Here is a 24,228-nt window from a genome sequence, read left to right as displayed (position 1 = left end):
GAAGAGTAATTTGGTGCTCGCTTCAAAGCAGCTCTCAGCAAATGTGTGCATTTGAGTGCCTTTGAGCAGTGAAAAAACAAAAAAATCGGCTGCAGTTAGTTTCGCTCCTCTGCATCAATGGTGGGCCTCATGTGGGGTCCTCCCTTTTTGTAGGCGAGTTTTCCATATCCCATGCTCGATTGGTTTCACACGGTGTGGCGATGGGTGCTGCACCGCTGGCTGGCAGGCTGACAAGAATGTACGAAATTTACTGCAAACACATGTGTTTGCACGATCGATTCTGTTCCCGTCTTCGGCAGCATGGTGTACGTTTCATCTGTTGGTCTATGGGTTTGTAAGGAGCACAAAGAAGAGAGATTTCGTTTCGCACAAAAGCAGCATTGAGCATTCGGAAAAGATATGCTGCGTTAAATATGCATACGATTTTAAGCTAATTCCTAACTCCACGCAGCTGCCATTTTGATCTTGTTCAAGATTCATGCCCCATCCAACTGCACGTGACACAGTTACATTGCAAAAAAAAAAAACGGAATTTTCATACAGAGTGTTTTGAGATGAAAAATTGCACCCGCCTGCCTGCGTCTTGGTGCGTGCAGGCGCACGAACAAGCGACGAAAACAAATTGTTGTTCAAAACAAAACACGCTGCGTAAGGATGCGCGCGGCTCTAGTCGCGCGTACGCCACCCCCAAACGCCTGCGCGCGCACGGACGCCGCAGTACGCAGCGGCTGTACCGTTTTGACAGTTATTAATTTCTAACCTCATTTTTGGGAGGGCTTTAACACGTTCGTCGCTTGGTTGGTCGCTAGCTTGGTGGTAGGCAGGCGGACCCAGAGGTACAGCAGAGCCGGCTGGGTGGTTTCGAAAGATCTCATCGGCTTAAATTTATTTGAAATATTTTCTCCCAGGTTCGTTTTAGTTTTGCCTCTGTGTGTGCGCGAGAGCACCCGATGCATCTCAGCTCTGCTCATATGAAGAGTTCGAAAATGTGTTAATCGACCCTGGCAGGCGATGGTTTTGAGTTTTATTTCGCTCATCATCCACTTGCGCGCCACTTCTCTTCTCCACTTTATCCACTTCTGTGATGTATCTCTATGTGTGTGTGGTGTAAAACGACACGCCGGGAATGCAGCTGGTGTGCTTGGTAGAATTAAGTGCTACAACGTCTCAAAAATCAATAATACATGGAACATGGGAGAATGATCCTCAGGCCGCCTATTCCCCCTTTTCTCGGGATGTTACGAAGAGCCGTTTCATGTTTTGCAAAGCCCGTCACATTCAAACATAAAAAGCCGTGCGGCCGAGGGAATGTGATAGTTGCTGCTGCTGCTGCTGCCAGTTGTTTATTTTTTCCCACTCAATTTCGCATCCGAAGAACGCGCGAAACACTTGTGGTTTGTTTTTATTATTGAAGATCACTTTTCGCTTTCGGGGGAACAAGAAAACAAGGACGCGGTGGTGCGCGATCGTGTCGAGCGGTTTGTGGCGTGCTCTTTCGGGGGGGTGCAGAAAAAGGGGCGAACGGGAAGACGCGGTGCTTTGATCACTGAAACCCTTTCCGTTTGGCCTAGATTTGGAGCCGCCCCGGCCGCCTGATCGATTCTGACGGAAGACGTATTGCGTTGTGCGGCGTTTCTAGAAAGGGCTGCACAAATGCACAGAGTAGATCGGCTCAATGTTTTCCCTATTTCAACTACAACTCCAAGCGCTGGAATGTGATAAAAAATTAGCAGCAAATTTACGACCCACCCCAGAGCAGCCAGAACGATCGCGCGCCCGGTAAAGATGGTCTATAAAGATTATGGAGTCGTTATTGAGCGTGCGATCGTTAAAATTTGTCACGTGTGTTGTTTGCTTATCGCAACGGGGTTGTTCGTGTCCAGCGCGATTGTGTTCGAAATCTGTGTTTTCTTATCGTCCGCCCGGCAAGCAGTCCAACCACCATTAAGAACCTGTTATCGGGGTGGGTGAGGGTTGCCTTTTTTCACGTCACATCCATCACATGGATGCCGTGCGGACCGGACAGACGCAATGCACCTCGCGAAGCGTCGGAAATCAATCAACTGTACAATGGGTACACAATTCACACGTGCGTCGAGGGTGCAGCACTCTAACACACATTCGCCAGCTCTCCAGCACACACAAGCCTCCGGAACGTTCTCAGATGAATCATGCTCGTTTCGATGCGCGATAGGGGCCGGGATTTCGGTAGCAGCCGCTGTCGCCGGCCATTGGCGAGGAGGCGCAATGGCGAAAAAGAAATTCACACCCTTATTTAGCAGCAGCACATGCACTTAGCGAGCGACTCACACTCGTACACTTCCCCTTCCCATCTAGTGGGGTGGTCGTGGTGTGCTTCCTGGAGTGGCGGAACCATTTTCCATTTGCGCAAACATTGCGTATCGCATTTGCGTTCGCGTTAGCTCGCCAAAGTACGTTATCGTTTTCCAATCTCGCGAACATTGCGTGGTAGTATGTGAAGGGGGTGTGTGTGTGTGTTGGGGAACATGTTAGGATGTGTTATCAGTGTTAAAAAATGCAATACTCCGCACCCCCAAGCGCCGACTGACATGCAACAAGATGGAACAAACAATGAAGGGAAGAAGCATTATTGGTTGTGAGAGGATGGGTAATGTGAACACGTTTTCTAAGAACTGCCCCAACCCGTTTGATATAGACTCAAGTAAGTCGGGAGGAGTTATAATCACGATAAAAAAACTCTGCTTCAATAACTGTATACAATGAATGAAATATTGAACTGCAAGTGAGGGAGAGAGGGTAAACGAGAAAACAAAGCGTTTTAATTGTTGTGTGATATGGCTAGAGTAAATGAGTGTCTATGCTTTACGTAGCATGAATCAGTTTCATTTTGTTCTCCACACTGGGAATTTGCTGTTCTGGTGTGATTGAGATGTTTTTGAGAACTTCAACATATTCCATATCGTCCGAAGAATTATTTACAAAACTTCCCCGCCACTTCGGAAGAGCCTCTCGATTCACAAGAAATCGAGATCCGGGAAACCTAACGTGCTAAATAAGCCTTCACCGTGTCGAGCGACAGAGACGATGAGAGAGAGACCCCCGTGACGATGAAATGCCAAGGCGTGCAACGGCGGCGCCACGTTCCAGTCCGTCGTTCAGACGTACTTGTTTCCCGAGCCGTCGTGTCGCGGCTGTGATGTTCTTGGAGGCGCCTCGCCCCATCATCACAAACTGTCGCTGGCAGCCAGCGCTGGGCGAGCAAAAGGTGGTAAGTGTAGAGACGTGATGAAATTTGATGCCATTACAAAGTGTGCTGGGCACACTCCCATCCGCGATGTAATGTCTCCTTTTATTGGGAGATAGCAAAGTCTACAGATTGGTTTCTATCATCCCGATAATTGGAGCATTGTTTTCAACAAGTTAAGGGCTAGGATTTAAAGGGGTTTCGGAGGGAGCAAGAGAAGAGCAATTACGCTGAGCAAATTCTCGTTAGACGCTCTTCGCACGGTAAGCCACTAATGTAACCGTCTCTATTGGGGTGAGGTTGATACACAGGCAGGAAGAATATATTTCCTAGAGCATTGGCATCGTTGCGAAGTTGCAAATTGGAGAGCAAAATATTGATACAATTTAACCACGTGAAGCAACGGATCGTGGCCGATTGCGTAAACAGCACTGGATGCCGGTGTGATCGTTTACAGCAGGCTTATGTAGTGAGGGTTTGATGAAATTTATGGTAAGTTGCCATAACATTCGTTGGTATTCGTTGGTTGCTTCAAATACCAAGTCGAACAGAGTGCACAAGACGCCGCTCCCTTGTCTCGCATACAACGCAACTCAAACATATTGACCGGCTGTATAAGCAACACAGACGATCGTTACAACTCTCTTTCCCCTTTCTCTCTTTCTCTCTTTCTCTCTGTGCTGCCTGTCCTGAATGGAGGATTACAAGTTATTATACAAGCACACGTAGCTGCAACGATGCAACTGTTTGGCGGAACGGAAGTGCACATACACACTGGGCGCAGTTTGCAATGGAGGAAAGACGCTTTCTCGGTGGCCCAGGTCTGTTGACAGTGCAAACACACAGCTCTCTCTCTCTCTCTCTCTCTCTCTCTCTCTCTCTCTCTCTCTCTCTCTCTCTCATACACACACTCAAGGTAAACAGTTTCGAAACCGGAGGAAAGCTTCCTCCTCGTGTAACATTGTGCCCCAATGTGGATTTAATTGGCAAACGAATTAGGCGAGCAAACAGAGACCACACATGGGGCCACAGGAAGATTGCGCTGATAATGGGAGTGAGATTTGTTTTAAAGATTTCCTGAATTCTCCTTAATTTTATTGCTCAATTTATGAGCTTCTATGATTCAATGATGCCTAGCTCTAGTTGCCCTTTGCCTCGATCGATTCACATGTAGCGGAATTTCCAAAATACTGACCCACTTTTAACCACCCAGAACTGCTTCGCTTGACCTCCCGGCGATGTATCGCATCGCACGATCAACCTTCAAAACCAACCCAACGGCGGAATTGAACGAGGAAATGCCTCTGCAAATGCCATTTCCATGTTAGCGCGTCCATCGGCTGCGTTTTGCACACAACCAGTTGTGCCAGTTGGTTGGTCGGTCGAGAGAGGGATTTTTTGTTCCAGAGGAAAAGGCGCAACGAGCGCGAGGCGATTCAATTAACTAAATTAAATTAAGCACCGCTTTTTTATTAGCTTCATCCTCTCTCTCCTGCCTGCTCTTCCTGTGTTTGGCGCTGCTGGGAGGTTGGGAGGTGGGTTCGTTTCCTAGTTCGATCTTTCACAGACGCTCGGGGGCTGGAGATTAGTTGTTGTTTGCTCTGTGTGCGAGAGAAGCGTGGCCAGCGTTTTGTGGTGCTTCTTTTTTCCCCCGTGCTTCGCCATTGTGTAAGTTTAATGTGGGTCTCCTCCCCCTCCCACCATCATAGGGTTCGTGTTTGCCCGCCCAGGAGGGCGTACAGGTGTTTCCTTCACCTCCCCCTGTCTCTTTTTTCTCTGGAACGGCGCGTGCAGTTTGGTTGGCATGGCGTGCTAAATGGCGTGCTGCCCCTCAGTGTGTCGCCAGCCAGTAGATATAGGGCTGGGAAAGGGGTCAACCATGTGTGTGTTTGTGTGTGTGTGTGTATGTGTGTGTATCCCCGAATCTGGTCCGAGGGGTGCCAGGGAGCCTTGAAGACCTAATTTAGAAATAACAATAACGCCATAAAAGTCACACTGACTGAGCACACGCCAAGCCGCCATCGTGCGGGCTGGCGCCAGCGTTCTGAACTAAATGTTCCCTGTGTCCGCTTCGGTGCTGTACGGTCGTAAAACGGGTCGAAAATTGCAAGCCAAACGTCGTGAAATGTGTGTGCTTGTATTTTAGTTTTCTAAAAAGGGGTGCTTTTTAAAGAAATTTACATTTATCGCGACGTTTATCGGGCCGAATTTGGAAGCATAATGCAATTATGTTGTTCTTTTAGTGCCATTTGGCGCGTGTGTGTTTCCGTTGAACGAATGCGTTGCATAACGACACCATCAATATCTACAGTCATGCTTCGTTGGACACAAACACGCACGTACACAGAGAGTAATCAAATCAAAATCAGATTGATCTATTTGAGCGTGCCGAGCGGGTAAACGATCAATCAGCGGGAACGTTGGAGAGCGTTCGATCAATTACGCCACGGAGGTATCGTTTGTGATGCTACTGTTTGCTGTGACACTGTGCCCATCGGCTGTTGGAGCATCTTCATAAACTGGGGGTTTGAAAAATGGAATGACAAAACACAGGTAAAAGGCTCTCGAGAAGCTCTCGAGAGGAGGAAAACAGACAAGCCGCGTCCTATTCGGTGCTAGAAATAGAGTTGTTATGCTAAACTTAAAGCGCAAAAGGTGATGTTATCGTTTGTTGTGTTTTTGTTTCTCTATTTTTTTTTTTTCAAATTCGCTCCCGCCGCCACGCCTTTTATGTGCAGGCGGAGGTAAAGGAGCTTGATTGATGCTACCAAGCGGCCTTCTCCATCGATCAAAGTTTACAACTTCACGGCAATGGCACATTTTGTGTGGCTCCGCATTATCTTTACGCCCAATCGGGGGGAGATCTCTTCGTTCAGTCGTAATTAAGATGGCTCTTCTGGACGGGGTGATCATCAAGCACTATCACTTTCGTCCGTTTTCACTATCTCTCGCCCGTGTCAATTTAATTTAACGATTTTGATCGAACCGCGCGAGGTCAGTTCATTAACGGAGTTGCGCTTTCGAACGGTAGCGCATAATGTAGCCAAAATACGAATGATGCAACCGTGTCGGCGATTGTTTCTTTTGTGATAGTGTTGTTGGGAGGAGGGGGCTACAGGCCAGGGCGGGTGACACGTAAAGCATCGCCGAAATTAAGCATCGCGAAATGGTAGTTTATTGATAGATTTGACATTTCGGTGGTAGAAGTCACGTTTGATAGGGGTAAACAGGCGTGAAATATGGCTGCCACGGTTTGGTGATACTTTTAGCGATCGTGTGGCTGAGGCATTCAAGGTTTTACTGGTGTGTGTGCTTTGGAGATGGCACACTGGGGAAGCATTAAAGTTGCGCTGCGATTGGTTCATAATGGACATTTTTGAAGATGGCAACGCCACCATAAAAATAAATATTAGAGGCAGGCTCTGTGGTTTGTTTTTTGCTGCGTCGATAAAAATCCCGATAAATAAAGAGAGTTAGCTACAGACACATTCATAACCACCGAGTAGCGTGCTTAAGTATGGGCTTTTGATCGATCGATTAATCCCATTGCGCGCGACTGTCGTGGGCCGCGTGCGATGGTCAGCGCAGTGCGCGGTGGCTTAGGAGGACAATAAAGTTAAATAATTTATGCACATGCGATCAAGCACACCCACGGGAGGAAGGGGTAGCATGTGCATAACCACCACCAACACCACCACCACAACCACTGCCATAATGTCACGCTCGGCAAGGGCGGAAGTGGCGCTTTGAAGTTGAGATGAAATCTGTCCCAACGCGCGAACCGCTCCTAACCAGTATCGCCCGGTGGAGGAGGGCTCGCTTGTCGCTCGCTCACACACACACACACACACAGCTCAGGTAAATGGTGAGTTTTATGTCGCTTCAAGCAGTCCCACCCCGTGTCACTTCCTCTCCCCACACAGAGCAAACATACATACACATGCGGCTGAGATTTTCAATGTCAAAGTTAATTACCTCTCGCGGGGGCTGTCAAACTCTCAAACACCGGGCGACACGGGGCGAAACCGAGGAAAGGAACACAAAAAGGGCAACCCGGTTGGCGTGGGTGTGCTGTGTGGGTGGGTGCATCGTTTCGTTTTGTTGTTGTGGTTGCGTTGCTACCACCACCAACCGCCACAGATTGCCGATAATTATTTGTAAATTTTATATCGTGCCATTTGATGCTAATGATGACGCGCTGACAGTGAGCGATGGGCCAGAGAGACGACAAAACGGCTCCTCACGTGCGCCCGTGTGAAACCGGATGTAGCGGTGGTGGGGCGGGAAGAGGGGCGGAAGATAGTGTGGGATTGGGCAGAGGACAAACCACTGCTGAAACGCGTGCGCAAAGCGATGCTGCGATGCGATTCGATTGCAATTGCGCGCGAGAGATCGTTAAAGATGGTGGCGAAGAATTGTAAAGGGGGGTTGGAGAGTGTTCCCTCGTGGCGTTGGAGAGTGGTGGCCAATAATTTAATGACCGCAATTTTCACCCTTTAAAATGTAATTTAACAACTTGACAGTGTTGTAGCATTCGAGCAGCTACCATGCCATGTTTGTAGATGCGCGAAAAACGTAACAACGTCGGTAAGGCATCATACCTGGGGCGCTGACTGAAGCCTCTCAGCCAACCAGTCACCACCACCACTGTGCGAGCGTGATTTATCATTCTGCTCTGCAATGGCAACACGTGACCTTCGGGGGAGTCGCTTCCAGATGTGTCAACAGAAATGTCTTCTTGCAAATGAAGTGCAGAGTGGTTGACTGGCACTGTGTGGGAACGATCGCAAGTAAAGCACTTCTGGCTTAGATCTGCAAGCTCACCGAGCACAATTGGACGCGTATCCGTTGCCTTTAGCGATGCCTTCTGAGGTGGAAGTAGAAGGGGAGGGAGAGAGGAACAGAGCAGAATGAAAAATACACACCCGTTGCCACTTTGGCACTATTTATGGATGAATTTGATTTATACTTCCCACCGATATTAAGGTCAATGTTGCAACACGCTGTGTGGCGGGCAGCACCGGTGAGGTGTACGGTTCACGACGACGACCACGCGCGATCGCGGTGCCGGTACTACGCGGCTGCGCATTCGCTGCCGCCCGGCCATCATAATCCACCCAAGAATTGGGTGGAGGCGCTGCTTAGTGCAAAACAATCGGTCGGCTAGGCAAACTACACTACCCATAAACCCATCAAGTTGGCATTGATTGGGTGAAGAGGAGAGGGGGAGAGATAGGGTCAACATTTGGACAGTCGACTAAAAAACGGCTCACCAGAGACACCTTCGAGAAATTCGCCCGAGATGGCGCCACTAAGCCAAACGCAACCAAACGGCGCAACAGCCTGCGAGTATAGTGTACTCTTCGCTTTTTTTCTGATTCATGGCCAACTTTTGCGCCATTGGAAGTATGTTCGTGTCTGTGTGTGCATATTTTTTGTCCTCCCTTGATGTCTTCTTCGCTGGGGTTGGAAAGAAGCAGTGATGCCTGCCAGCCTGTGTGTATGCAGAAATGGTTCCAATGCGGTGCGGGTTTTTATCCAATTTGAACCCCTCCGTTTGCGACGCATCTTCCACACCGTGTGACCCCCCGGATGAACCGGCAACAGACGCAACTTCATACCTTGCATCCATACCCGTCGGTATTGCAGCATCCGCGCGGTCCTTTGCGTTGCTTTTTGCTGCTTTTTGGAGGAATTTGGTGCGATTTCTGCTTGTTGCCTTCTACGGCGTCCTCCTCCTTGGCTTGTGTTTTTGTTTGGCCCCCTTCCTCACTATGTGTGTGTGTTCGTTACGCTACCACAATTCCAATTATGCGGCACTTAATCTCGGTTTCGGAGGGAGCATCAAGACATACGGCCGCATGCTTTTTTTCTGTTATGCCTGTTGGAAGGATTTAGTGGGTCCGTTTTGGAGCTTCTACCGAGGTGACTATTGTTTTTTTTCGCTTCGTTGCAAACAAAATAGCTTTGACCGAGATTTACCAAGCCCGGGCAAGGCTAGAAGCTCGGTGGGAATTGGTAGAAAAAATCTGAATAAAGCGATGTGCTTAAAAAGCCCCCAAAAAAAGGGCAGACTAGATGGCGTCCCATAGGTGACAGGGAATCCGGAAATGTTCCCAGAAGGTCGGGCTGGGCTGTGTGACGTGTGGTGATTTATGCGTTAGGCTAGCGCGGTGGCCTCCAGTGCCAGCGAGCATTTGTGGAATTTTTAATTAACAGCATTCTATTGACCTTTTCTGTGTATTTTTTTCGTCACACAAGAAATGGTTCAGAATCGTTTTTCCCCACGCTCAAAACCGGGGGGACAACACTCCATATTTTCTTCATCGATTCATTTTTATTAGACTGCAGCGCCCTTCGTACCTTTCCCGTGGCCCTTTTCCTTCGACACTTTTTGCTCTCGGAACTCTTCCCATCTGTGCTGGTCTCGGCTTCAGCAGTGTATGGTCGCCGGACGCGCCGTAATGACGACGCCTCGACGCCACAATAAACGAGAGCACGATCGTCGGCGTGTCGACGCGAAAGTGGTGTGCTGTGTGTGCTTGGGTGCGATTGTTTTACATTTCACCATACCTACCCGCCACATTGCTGCCCCCTACTGCTACTTGTCACAGGACGGCCGTGCTCGCCGAGCAATGCTCGTTTGTGACAAATCAATTATCTCAATAGGGTCTCGGGCACTTTCTCCCTCTCTGCGTGCACCGTTTTCCCACTGGCGTATGGTGTGGATAATGTTCAATCCGCGTCTCTGCCCCTCGTTTAAGAATCCGCGCCGGTCGCTTTGGGCGCCACTGCAGTCTGGGAAGGCGATAAAGCAGCTCCATCTGTTAGGGCAGCACGATCGGAAAGCAGGGGAGTGTAGCCCCCGTGTGCCTGGACGTGCCCGACTGTACGAGCATCATTATCGCACATTGTTTCTTTTTCGAAGCCATTTTCATGGGGGAGGTTGATAGTCTTTGTAGACATTGTAATGCATAGAACGAGTTCCAATGAAGCCTTTTCGTTGCATTCTAATGCTAACAAGCTGTTGTCCACGTACTCCAACGACAATCTCTGTCCTCTGGCTAGAAATTGACAGCAGTTTGGAGGTTTTAAAGTCCAACTCATCCCGCTGTGGACCACTCCAAAGGCCCCGGTCATTCGTTAATTGTGATGTGCTTAACAAATGGGATCAATTTATTTACTGTTCGCCTCGCCGAAATTAATTACGGCCATCAGCAAGCACCGCGCGGACAGTGAACTGGCAACAAAAATCGCGAGACTCTTTTACTCTAGTTTACCACCCTCTTTCGTCTATTCCCCCGTTCAGCGCCACCAGAACACAGAACCGTGCAAATTATGCGTAACGCGCTCGCTCGCTCGTCGTGGTGGTGGTGGAGCAGGAGAATGATAAAACTCGTGGGCGAAACCTGTGTGCGTTGCGGCTTTATTCGCCACACTCCATCCGTGAATGTTTTGACGTTTGAAATTATCATATTTTTTGTTGTTGTTTAGTTTGTTCCGCTCGCTCAAAATCCGGAACTGGACAGGGTGCTCCCCGATTGCCCGGGGTGATCATTTGTATGTACATGCGTTTCGAAGGTTGGTGATATGTGCAATGTGGTCGAGATGCTGTCGTTGGTTGTGGGCACGGTTTTTTTTATCGAGTTGGGCTGATCTCGAACAGACACACGACATTATTAATGACTTCCTCTCGGCTGTTGATGGGCGTGCGTTCGTGTGCGTGTGTGTGTGGTTTGGTTTCTTTTTGGAGAAGCCTGCGTGCCGGTACTGTCCCCCGGACACATCACCGCGCGCGATACCGATCTTTTTCGAATGCTTTTCGATCCAAATTTGATGCAAATGCGCTCTGCAAGGTTGATGAAGATCAATCGTTTAAACGGACCGTTTGCCCGGGCTGCTTGCAGCGGCCGTATTTTTTTATGGGACATTTTTTAGGCAAAAGCTTCGCATTGGGTATGGTGTGTTTTGGAGGAAAGGAGTGATTTATGGAATCGTCATTCCATCGTGTGCCTCAATATTGAAGGAAGGAGCCATCCGATCGTATCTGATCGTTTGATCGTCAGACCAATAAAAACAGGCATAGATTTGAGAAGAAAAAAAAACACTGTGTTAAAAATGAATTGGAAAAGAATGGCCATTAAGTACGCTGGGAGGCTGGTTGAGTCATCAATTTAGCCTTTTAGCGAACAAAAAAATTGATTTCTAAAACAATAAAATCGAAGGAAGGAGGAAACATTATACGCCTGTTGTGACCAAGAAAGCAAATAAGAAACGCATTATCATTGTGACGGTTTAATAGCATAGTTTGCATAAATTAATTCGTATTTCCAGGCAGGGTGGTCTTGAAGCAGGTAATAATGTCAGAACGGCAGAGAAAGTTTTGCGAAGAAGAGAATGCTCTGGCGTTCGAAGGAGAAAAGCAAAGAATGGAATGGATTATTTTTGATCAATTTGATTTTGGTATGAGCAGACAAAATGAAACAATGGAAAGGCCTAACTGAAAAACAAGTCAAACTAAAGCAACCATTTAATGGAATCTTTGAATGTTTAGGCTAATCACCAATCCATCATGCGCTCCACATCAGGGGCCAATTCGCGCTGTCTGAGCTTAATTCAAACCGTTTGCGTAATGCGCTCAGTACCACTCTCCCTGAGAACGGATTCCATTATCGTCAAACTCGAAGCAAACAACGAAGCAAAAAAAAAAAAACAAAGAAAAGCCATCAATTTGGTTGTTACAGCCCACTGTTACCCACCCTCCAGCCGTAGCAAAACATGCTGCTTGGCCTAAATTTCGGTGACATTGTTGCGTCGAATTTCTTCGGACGACCTTTTGCCATCGTGCACGCCTTTTCCTGCATTAGCATATCGGCAGACGTTGGTGTGTGTGTGTTGCTTTTCTAGGAGCGTCTAAGAACGTGTTCCATTCAGTCAGATCACACAAACATATCCGGCGCTTTCTTCGGCTTGCCAGTTTTTCCCCGCCAAACACGCGCGCGTACACCAAGCCGCCCACAGCTTCCCTTTTGTTAAAAACAAACAACTTTACCAAGGATCGGTTTTCCGCCCGTGGAAGAGGAAGCGGGTCAAATAGAACACTGCCGTCCCCCCCCCCCCCCTCCCCCCGTGCAAGAACGTCACCGACGCTGTCACTTGTTCGCCTGGCCTGGCCCCTTACCGGTAACTGATAGGTATCAACTTTCTTGTTTGAAATTTTCTCCCTGACAGGAGCATAAACAGGCCAAGTGACAGTTGCTTTTACTGTTTAGTGTGTTCGTTTGTGGTAAGTGTAAGCGTCGTACACAGAAATTGGAATCGCTTTAATCAACTTCTTAACCAGCTCGGTCGCAGTGCGCCCGCTAACGATCAATTAAGCAAGTGTTACACAAACAGGCCGTTGCGCCGCGCAAGAATGCAAAACCGAAAAAGTGGGAAAAAGATAAGCCAGCAGTAGGGAGGAATGAAAGTTTGTTCGTGTTTTTTCTTCTTCTTCTTCGCCCTCTTATATTGTGTGTGTGTGTGTGTGGTGTGCTGCTGTGTCGTTTGATAACCCCAAAGGCCGTACGGCGCCACACCGTGTGGCTGTGTGCAAAATGGATAACAAACCGTCTCGCAACCGAACGCCGGGGCCACTGGGCGATATTAAATAACACACCCGGGTTTTTTTTATTATTCGCGCAATATTCCACTTTCCCATACACACACACACACGCTCGTTGTTCCACATGTTCTCGAAGTGAGGGGAAAAAACTCCCTTTCCCGAGGCGGGGGGGGGGGGGGGGGTTGCGCTATTTTTGAATTGCGGCAAAAACGCGTGCGATCTTCGTGCGGACGGACGCTCGAACTCGCGTATCTCGCAGCAGCACAGTCACACAGTCACACACTCTGGGGTATGTTACGGCAGGCCCTGGGACACCACCGGAAAGAATAACAACAGTCGGCCGTCGTATGTTTACGATGAAAACAAGTAAAATCGCGGACGACCTTTGGGTAAATAATGTTCGCCCGAAATGAAAAACCGAAAAATCAAAGTCATACTTCTGCTGCTGCTGCTGCTGCTGCTGCCGTGTGTCCTGCTTTCGATCAATGTTGCTGCAGTATCCCGCTGCGCTCTGGCTCTGGCTTAAATCATTAAAAATAGCATTTCACATCGGTATCAAGCCTAAACTAAACTTCATGAGAGGAAAGTGGCAACGAAAAAATTAACGGCCGAATCACACCGACATGTTTTGATCGATTCCAGTCAATGTTTTGAAAAGCGACGGGGGAAAGGGAAATCAAGAGAGTATGGTTTTGATCGTACATCCCCAGGGCAGGCGAACAACGGGTTTTGTGAGTGGTTTTCCGCGGAAGAATAACAATTCTGAGTAGTCAGATTTCGAAATGTATCTGTTCAGTGGCCTTTTTCCGGTGAAACGTTGCGTTTAAGTGAGCAAGAAGTCGCAATGTCCGCTCAAAAGTGGACGCTTATCGATGAATTTCTACGAAGTACCAGGTTACTCCATCGAACGTGGAGAGCATGTGCTCAACTGTGCTTGTATGTGTGCGCTTCTTTATCAGTGGTGACACTTTACCGCTTGCTTAAGTAACGGAAGTGCATCACCTTCGGACACTTCAACCAAACACACACACACGTACATAAATCACACAAATCGGTCATCACCGCTTGTCGTCCTCTCGCGTAGACGCGTTGGCGCAAGTGCGTTTGATTATGCAATATGACTAATGGTAGGCAATGGTGGCGTTGGAGGTGGTGCCGCATTTGGCAAAGGGCTCGGACCTGACACGGACACGGAGCCGGACCAGCGTGTTGGCAGCGGCTGATGGCACACATTTTACTGATGGAAATAAATATTGTTTCCGAGCGAGCCGCTCGCTCGCTCGTTCGCTCGCTGGCCCGTAGCTGGTGCTGTTACATCTGTTTGAAGTTCCGCTGGATGGAAGCAGCTCATGTGCGAGTGTTTCAGTGGGGGGAAGGAGGAGGTGGCTAAAGCTAAAGACACTTCAAATGCAGCTCACAGCAACAAAGTGCATCTATAAGAAGCACAGCAGCAGCAACAGCAGCGGGGAAACGTACAGCGTTATTGAGGCATGCTAATTTTTGCATTTCAAAACGAACGCGACGATTCCTTCACTACGTACGGCAAGTGTTAGAAATGTGTTGGAAAAGCAGGCAACATCAAAAGCATGGGCACAGAACGGTGCAGAACGGTGCACGGTAGTGTGTACGTGACAAATTGCACGTCTACGGAGAAGAGAGGTTCTTTTTCTGTTTGGTCTAGTAAAACAAAACATTCTACAAAGTGGTTGAAAAAAGTCAAAACAATCGAGCCTATCACCGAATCACCCGGGCTCTGGCAGCGTCTACAGACTTTGTCTCCTGTCGCCCCATGTTCGTCCCGTGATGAACCCCAAAAATGTAGCGGGTAAAGATCGCCTAATGAGCGTATTCAAATTATCATTCGCTTGTGCCTTGTGTGCCAATCTTATCACTTTCTCAAGTTGGCAGCATTGGCAGCATCATCATGGCACATAGCGGCGGTAATGCTGATTATCACCCCAAGCAGGGAAGGGAAACGCCAACAATAAAAGGTCACTGGCGGTGTGACCACAAAGACATCTGCTAGAACGATAAGCACAGAAGCAAGGTGAGGAGAGGATGCGTGCTGAGACGCGGATGCTCACTCCCCACATACCAGAGGGTGTGGAGGTAGCAAGCAATGCAACCGTGCTGCAAGCAATGGGTAATTACTTGGTTCATCTTAACCGAGATCAGAATCACGTCTGCTCTTGCGCGACAAGTGTTTAACCGATTCGAGGTCCGACGACGACGACGACGGCTGGCCGATGCCTATCGCGCACACCGTCTGCCCCCGGCTGGCCGAGATATGAGGGCGAAGATGTCGACCAGACCGTTTGTCTGGGGCGGGTTGCGCTTAGTTGCAAATTTGAGTGCAGGGGGAAGGAGTTTTGTGCTATCTGGCACCATTAACTAACACGCTAACAGCATTGCTCTTAATTAGATATTCGATTTGCGGTCGTTAGCACCGGTAGAATGGTTAGGTTTGTATCAAAAAAGTTTGTATTGAAAAGAAAATGCGATTTTTAGGCTCTCAATATGCTTCACAGTTGGCTTAGTCATACGGTCGTAGGCAAAGATCAGCATCGGCATCTATAAATCGCTTCTATCTTAGTATGTCACCTACCACTGTGTCTACCGTGTCTGGCTTCAAAAGCACAAAAATGTTTGTTGCCCTTTCATGTTTGATTTATAACCGAGCCCAAACCGAGGTGCTCCGCTGTGAAAAGCAGGAAATAGGGAACAAAACAAACCAGTGGTGTAACCCCGCGAAAAGCAATCAAACCCCATTTTTGACAGCACCGACCGCGACGCCCATATGTCAAAATAAAGACAAAAATAGTGTTCATATGTCAAAACAAAAACCCCAAGCAGCGGGGAATACACTTATCAGCGTCTTGCGATCGCCAGCTCATAAATTTCTTATTCATTGTCTTCGATAAGCCCTTGGCAGATTGCAAACAGGGGAGGGAAATGCGCAACCAGATGTCGATCGCCCAAACAGAGGGGTTTGGGTTTTGCAAGGGTCTTTTCGCATGCAAAAAAAGAGTCTACAAAACTGCACGCCCAGCAGCACACATGAGCTGTCGAGGCTGTGTGGGTAAAGGTGTGGTTGAGCAAATGGCAACAAACCGCCCGATCGCTGATCCTCTCCCCCCCCCCCTCTCTAAACCGATAGCGCACGCACACACGACGACGCCACCACGTTAAGACGACCTCTTTCAGAAGCTCGAGTGCTAATCTTCGAGACACGATCTTGTCGATCGTGCAGCACAGGGCAGGAGCAAGGAGCCTTTTGGGGGTGGGGATTTGTTGGGGTTGTTGAAATCTGACGGTGGTAACGGTGGTTGTGGGTGGTAAATGATAGACACACATACAGCCACACACGCTCGTACATTTTATGTTCTTGGGGGTTTCACCTCGTACTTGCCCCCTGTGTGTACTTCAATCATGTGTGTATCTGTGTTGTCTTCTCTTCCTCCGTGCGCTAATAGCCATCAACCTAATTTGATTTGATCGAGCCTGGGCTAGAGGTGGGTCAGAGACGGGGGCGGTAGAAGGAAAGCATGCGCGATAGAAATGGAGGAAGATGTGATGGTAGGCAAGGCAAGTTTATGTGTTGAGAATGCTAATAGAAAATGAGTGTGTCTCGTCGGGGGTGAAGAAAATCGGACCCCGGCGAGGGGTTCATTAAATGGCTTGCGTGTGTGTATGTGTGTGACGCGTAGGAGGAGGCATTCGTGCGAAGGCGAAATGGGTTTGTGGCCGCGTGTATTGCATGTGCGATACGTGTGTTTGTGATTGAAGCGCGTCCGATCTTACCGGAGTCTTGCCGGAGTGATCATTCTTACAGCTACACGGCCGTTTCAAAATGATTAGGGGGATGCACTGTTTACACAATCGAGCGACTAATTGCCGATTTTACACCTTTTCCCGAGCGACAGCTCCGATGTATCAGGTGTCTTGATCTTTGCCCATCGATCACGACCCATCGATTGGTGAACTCAATCGACAGCTGCTGCGCGAACAACGGTCCTACTGTCTCCCCGATGTCACCCTTCATGACACTGCGCGGCGGGTAATTTGATTCTAATAGAGGTCCGGCTTGCTTCAGTATCCCCTCTTAACCCTCCCCGATGAATGCAACGATCACGTGTCTCTCGCTCTTGCAAGAGACGCTGCTGGTGACGATGATGATTGAAACAAATATGAAATAGATTGATTGAAGTTGAACTTCGGTTCGCGCGCAGTGCAGTTCCATTGAGGAATGTAAACGACTTGAGACGCTCTACTCCGCTCCAGTGTGTTTGTTTGCTTCGGAACCTCCCGCTAACATCTGAACCTAACCTTAAACCGGGCGGACACCAGGGACAGACCTGTTTTGCTCGTGGAATTCCAAGAACGAGATCGTAACGTTCGATTGATTGTCGATGGAGTGAATGAAAATGAATGACCAGCCCCCATTGCGACACACACCTGTACCCGATGTATGTGTTTACATCAATGGAGTGTACATTGCAGAGTACATTAAGTTGTTGCGACTTTAAGAACTCCAGAAGAACCTCGCACCAGAGGACTTTTATTGCGTGTACTAGTAAGTGCATCATCGTGTTGAATATCTGTGATCTTTATGTGTTTAATACATTACCGATAGCCACACTCTGATCGTTGAGTCTTCCCGGTCTCCGGGAATATCTCAACAGGCACAAGATCCTAAGATCCGTAAAGAAGCTGTCTCAATCAATTCCTCAAAGAGATAATCCAACGGATCAAAATTCTGCAAAAGAGAACCAGCAACGCTAGCATCCTCCAGCTTCTTCCTAAATTGCGAGAAAATTTGCATGTTTTAAGCCACCAGAGGCAGTGTGGAGAGGAACCGCTGCACGGCGCTTAAACACAAACACTCGCTCCCAACAAGAAGCTACTCCTCGCGCACATCCACATGTCCCATAAAGTGTGCTACTTTATGTGCCACTTTATGTAGCCGGAGGCGCAATCTTCTCGCACCATTATCATGTGTGGCTTCGGTTGATGACGGCCTGTACTGGAAGGGCAGCTGGTGGGAGTGGGGAAATGTGGGGTGTTTTAAACGACCCGATGCCTTTCGGGTTTCTTCGAGGTAGATAGAACGACCTCCTGCCTGCAGTAGTAGAGGTGCGTGAAGGGGTAGATGCGCGCACACACACACAGACACTTCCTTTTGCGGACTGACAAACCAGCGTGTGCGTGTGGATCGAGATGCGTTTTATTAATATGATTTTAATTCCAGCACTTGTGTGCCATGTGCGCCAAACCCTTTGTGCGTCCGGTGCAAGCAGCAGATGACCCCAGTGGTGTGGTGATGGTGGGGTTGGGAGCGCGTGTCACTCCTCCCGAAGATGCAAATTTATGCAATTCATTTACACGCTGTGTATCGTATGGCATCCTCTCGTGATCTTGCGCAGCCTTCATCGCGCTGCACTTCCAGTCGGGCCTCGCATTCATTCGGCTGCTTTATTTTTGTGATTCCGCCCATTCCCGGCCATCGGAGAGTAGGTGAATTAAGCTAATGAATATGACCTAGGCGCTAGACTCCACTCTCCGTCTCTCTCGCGGTGCGTCGTGTGCTTCCTCGCGCACAGTGCGAATAGTTCGATGCGTGTGTCCGACCATGCGTGAAGAGACACATTCACGCCGGGAATAATTAGGGTGTGTTGTAGGGGAGTTTGCCAAACGGCTACAAATGGATTACAGTGTAGCAAATCAGAAGGGTGTGTTCCAGATTCCGATGGCAAACGAAACGCAGGGAGAAGGGTGTAATCGGCAAACTCTTCGACAACAAATTGCCCCAAACCCGGTTCACATTAAGCAGCATTTAGCATCCAACCCAAACGCGGAGCCGTCTGCCGGAAACGAAGGATTAAAGATGCAATTTGCACTTCGCCAAAGTGTTTTGTGATCGAACCATTTGGAAGTAACGTGCGCGCGGTAGCCATAAATTCTTTTCAACCCCACTTCCGCGCCACCTTCCCAGCATGTGCGTGGAAAGAATCAAAAGCCTGCGCAAAAAAACCAACGCTCTTTCTCTCTCTTTCTCTCTCTTTTTTTTTAAGCAAAGGGATAAACTTCAGCCTACACATGGTGCGTCGGGGGGCACTATTTGGTGTAAAACCGTTTTTAGCCGACCGACCGATCGGAGAGTTTATGTTTCGCGTACCACGGGGTTGGGATGCTTAATCCTTTCGGTGCGGCAACCCACCTTGAAACTCTCAACCTCTTTCCAAAGAAAAAACAAAAAAAAAAAACAAACGCGTCAGATTGTGTTTTTACAAAGTAAAATTAATTATCCTTGCCGTGTCCGTTCGAGCTGCTCGTGAGCTGATCATAAATCTGGGCACACACTCTCGAACCATCGTGGACGAAAGAAGGTGCGGATAACTGAGCTTTTTCATGGTTTCAAGGAACACAAAAAAGAAAACAAAACTGGCTAGTTTGGCTTTTGCTTGATGGTCCTACGAAGGGGGCGCGTTTTTTGCACCTCCAAAAATGAATGAACGAAAAAAAAAGTGGTGGTGGCCAAGCGCAAGCTAGTTGTCAAGACCGTTCGTAACGATCCGTTCGACGCCCACAACATGGAACGCTCTCCCCGCCGGCCACATCGCCCCAAACGCGCGGTGTTTCCCTTTTGAGTTGCGCAGAAGCTTCGTTTTGCCGGCTGTGGCCAAGTGTTGCCAAAATGTTGTATGTTTTTGTAGCACACTCAAACTCTCTTTACAGTGCATGGTGCGGAGTGTGAGACCCCTCGGTGCTTATGGACCATGCACCGACACGCAATTGGACCATCTCCAATGGTCCGCTGTAATTTTTGTATTTATTTTCTTCACACACACACAGACTTGCGGGCGGAAAACCGGAAAACTGATCCCCGGGCAGTGGGCCAAGTAGAAGGGGGGGTTTCAGTGTCCTTTTCACCCCGCTTTTTTTTTGCTCCGTGTACTGGTCGCCAAAACGTCACGCCACATTGCCAAAAACATGCAACAAATGTTTGGGAGAGGAAAAACGGGGGGGGAAACGTTTGGCTACTTTTCTTTCGGTGTGCAAAATTGGCAAAGCTTGCTCGCTCGCTTCATTTACTGCAAATGCTCTAATCGTGAATTATGAGCACCTCCTCCTCCTCCTCCTTCTCCTCGGTGTGGTGTGGCAATAATGATGATAATAATAATGCTCTAGGAATGGGTAAGGAAGAAGCCAACAAACAAAAAAGAAGGAAAAACCACCTGTTGGACACTGTCGTCACCGTTGCTCCGTTGTCCTCGTTTGCAGCAGTGTGTGTGTGTAGCGTTTGCACTTCCGGTGTGTGTTGATATCCTGCGATCACTCGGCACACAACAGAACGAACGCGGCCTGCTTGGATGAAAAATCACTAAAACCGAGCTGTCATAACTTCCTTCGGGCACAGTGTTAATCCTCTACTTCGTCTGCCCGATTCGGTTCATTCGATGCTGCTGCACACTCTCTCTCTCGCTCACTCACTCACTCGAGTATCACTGTGTGTTGTTTTGCACTTTTGCCTCTCTTTTTTCTGTATGTATTTTATACACTTTACGTTATTTTTTCTGTTGTTGCTGCTAGCAAATAAACACTAACACTAAAACACTTAACATTTAGCACCTGACACACACACACACAACCCTCCCCATTCACTGGGTGACATTTTGTATTCACCTTTCGCTTTACGGTTTGCACTTCTCTTTTTCCCTCCCAGGGGGTGGTGGTGGTTCGCACTAGCCGGGTGGTAATTCTGCTGGCCGGCGGCAGTGCCGTTTTTCACTGAGTGCTGCAACTCGCTGGAGAAGAGATAAGGAATAAGAACAATCAATCGCTAATGCCAAAAACACACACACAAACACATCTAAAAGGAAAACACACACACACAAACACACGCATCGCTTTGGCCACACTGCGCTCTCACTGCACCGACCGCCGAGAGGGGCAAAGTTCCACGAAAACCGATTTTCCGAAGCCGATTTTCCACAGCAAGCAGGAAAGGAGTTAAGGGTGAGGAGGGAGGGAGATGTAGGGAAGTGTTGCCGGCAGTGTATTTCTCGATTGGCGCCGGTCAGTCCAGAGCCGAACGCATGAGAGCCGGCGCTGCCGGCGGTCAGTCGATTTTCCACTCCCTGTCTGTGTGAGTGTGTGTGTTTTTCCTTGCTTTTCCGTTTTCACTTCACCGGCACGAAACAGCCGTTTTTGTACAGTTGTTTTTGCCCGCTGAGTGCCAGAATTAGCATGTCACGGTGTCACGCCGGGATGGGAGACTGAGGGAAGGGTTTCCAGCTTTTCTTTTTTGGCACCGCCACTCGAAAACTCAATCCTCGCTCCTTCCATTACTGGGGGAGGGATTGTTCCTCTTTGGGGGGATTTCTTTCTTTGTTACTACTTGTTACTACTACTACTTCTACTACTGCTGCACCACCACGATCGGGGTAACATTTTCTCGCTTTTCGAGTGGAAAATTCAATACCGATGGAGCTGTTATTGGTATGCGCTGGTGCGCTGTTCGATTTTTTCCTTATTTTTCTCACACTAAACACACACACTCACACACGTTTAAACGTACACTGAATCCCTTTTTGTAACAAAATTGTTTAACTAAAAATTGATTGATTAATTATTGTACTAGATTATCGTTTTTGGGAATATTATTGACCGACGGCAGCATGTATTGGGCTGCTTTTGGGATAATTTGGAAACAAAAAGCTAAATTTTACTAAAATCTAATCATTTTTTTTTAATTATTTCAAATTAATTGAAGCAAACATAAAAGTAGAACTTTTCAAAATGTGTTGGTTGCACTCGGTTTCACATTTGTTGACACTTGACGCCGATAATCCTGTTTTTATCGTAAACAAATATCAACTTGATATCATTATCCTTTTAAACAAGCTGCTCACTAGTCACCAACACATGGATAAGACACTTTCGTAGACTTAAATTAAAGAATTTGTACACCAAAAAGCAACAACTCAAGAAACACAATCTGTTAATCTTCCTTGCGAATGTTTTCCTCGTGATGCACACACAGCTTCACCCGGTAGGATTCGATTTTCCTACACATTGGTGCGTGTGTGTATGTTTGTGCTCAAATAAATTCATTTGTTTTCGTTCACACACTCGCCCGCGTGCATCCGTGCGTGAGGAAATTCGACTCGACGTGGCCAGGCAAGCTCCTTCCCAATTTTGCACCACAAAACCGTGTTTGTTCGTTTGCGGTTTATTTCCGTGGTAAAATTGTTTTACTCCTTCGCTAATGTGTGTTCGGTGTGTGTTTTCCTTTCCCACATCATCATCAACATGATTTTCGCTTCGGTGTCCTCTCTCCCCCGCCCCAACCTGAAGCGTCCGGTACTGCGGCCGACGGTCCGCTCGGTCGATGCTGACTGTCGCGACACTGAACGTGGCTGCTAACAGTTTCCCGGCGCTTTTCCGTCGCGTCACGCGCTTGGTGCATCGAGCTGCAAACGACAACAACAGGGACACGGGTTTGCGTACGGGTTTAGGGGTTTCGCGCGACAAAGCTCGCGATCCGGTCACTGCCGTCATGTGCGGTCCGTTTCGTGTGCGATTGTAAACTGGCGGGCAGCCGCTGAGTTTCGCATCCATTCGGTCGGTCGGTGCGCGGCCAAAGCGACACACACGACCACGCGCGCGCCTTCTTGCGCCTGCCGCGAGAGAGCGGACGGCTCGGGTTTTGTGTCGTGCTGCTCTCTCTCTCTCTCGTAGTGACGGAGTGAGCGCGTGAATGTGGCGTTGCTGTTTAGGGCGCTTGCGGGGGACTTCGAATGCGTGCAATGTTGGCCGCCACTCAGCGCGTGGTGCAGGGTTATTTGTTGTGTATTCGATTTGAATTTGAAATAGAACAGATATTTTTGTGATGTATCTAACCCTCGACTGCAGGCGACCGTTCATGGTGTCTGGCTTTATGATATGTGTCTTTCTAACTCTCATTTCGTATTTAAAGAGGCACTTGTAATGGGAAGAGAGAAGTTTTACAATATAAAACAGTGAAAAGCCCCACATTGTGGCTCCTCCAACACGTCTGCAGTGTAACTTTGTGCCTCGGGTAACTCATCGGTAAATTCCCTCACGAACCCTGCAATGCTTTACTCCACGTTGATAGCTCCCCCCGGTCGCTCAGCGCAACCCCCACGACAAATGGTGAGTGCCGGTGCGATTGGGGCTAAAAATAGCACCCCAACCAGTTGTCATCATCGGCACGGCGGCATTGGTGGACCAAAACGTCATACTCGCCGCTGATTGGCCGATCGCGGCCCCTGTTACCGGCATTTGTTGTGCTGTGTTGGAAGCATGCCGCTTACCTTTTTTTTTTGCATATATATTCATACGCGTTCCGTCGTGTGCGTTTGGCTGAGTGGCTGAGGGGGCGCGGTGCCAGCCACGCCGGTGTGTCCGGGGTTGTTGTGTGCGGTGTCGTCCACCACCTTCGAAGCTAGCGCACCGTTTGATAGTGAAATCGGTACCGGAGACCGGAGATTTCGCGCGCGGGCGATCGTGCCAACAACAGCGACAGCAACAAAAACAGTAGTAGCAGGCAACGACAGCAACAACAAAAAGCGAATGAAAAGACGCGTGAGCACGTGAGAGCGCAGCGGAACCGAACGCATACAGTGGAGATCGCTTTTTATCGCGATCTGCTTATCATTCCGATTGGTTGCTTATCGCACGCTGGTCGATCTCCCGAGAGCGGCTCAACGCGCGGGGCTCGGTTGAGAACTTTTCCCACTTTCATTAGGGGTAAATAAACATTTTTGCCCATTTTTTAAATGGTTTCATGTTTCTTCGATCGCAACTGATAGTGAGGGAATGGAGTGAAGCAAAAATGGCTCTATATGGGTCACAGTAACAACGCACAGTTGTAGTGATAAGTGCACGCTGTGCTGGAGATACAGATAGATACCGACTGTAGCGCGGTCGCTCTCTCGAGGCTCTCTCTCATGCACGCGCGCGTACGAAGCAGCTGATGTGCGGCAGTGGAGCTGCCCGGTTGTTAGTACACGTGAGGGCGCACAGAAAGGGTGTGACGCACACCCGACAACGCACACCAAAACACACACACACACTTGCCGCTTTACTAACCAAACCATAACCCGAGTGTCCAAGATCCGGTCGGATTTGCCGTACACTCACGCGCGTTTCCGATACCGAACCGACGGCGCTGGGGGACAGCAGCACACCACCATCTCACGCTTTACGTATCGCAAATTCGCCCACACACCCCACACATGCGTGGTTTTATTGTTGTTATTTTTAAGTCCGTTGTGTGGCACTTTGGCTTCGGTGGACGCCGGTTTCGCCGAACTCACCGGTGCTCTCGTGTGTCGTGTCGTTGTTTGTTGGATAATTAGACGAGGGGGAGCTC

General features: G+C 48.6%; 1 protein-coding gene across 5 annotated transcripts in view; it reads right to left on the bottom strand.

Annotated features, from left to right (window-relative positions):
- LOC120953830 (activating transcription factor 3) overlaps positions 1 to 22,509 on the bottom strand; it is a 63,733-nt gene extending 41,224 nt beyond the window's left edge. For 3 of the 5 annotated variants that reach the window (XM_040374123.2, XM_040374122.2, XM_049606177.1), the window contains exons 1-2: positions 22,182 to 22,509; positions 20,066 to 20,635 (exon numbers count right to left, since the gene is read on the bottom strand). The gene's annotated coding sequence lies outside the window, so the exon portion shown is untranslated. The remainder of the gene's footprint in view (positions 1 to 20,065; positions 20,636 to 22,181) is intronic. The other 2 variants (XM_040374124.2, XM_040374125.2) reach the window with 2 other exon arrangements.
- Positions 22,510 to 24,228: the final 1,719 nt, after the last annotated feature.

Source organism: Anopheles coluzzii, chromosome 2 (genome assembly GCF_943734685.1).
Source record: "Anopheles coluzzii chromosome 2, AcolN3, whole genome shotgun sequence".
NCBI lineage: Eukaryota > Metazoa > Arthropoda > Insecta > Diptera > Culicidae > Anopheles > Anopheles coluzzii.
Note: the sequence above shows the minus strand (reverse complement) of the source record. Positions and strands in the feature narration are given on the sequence as shown.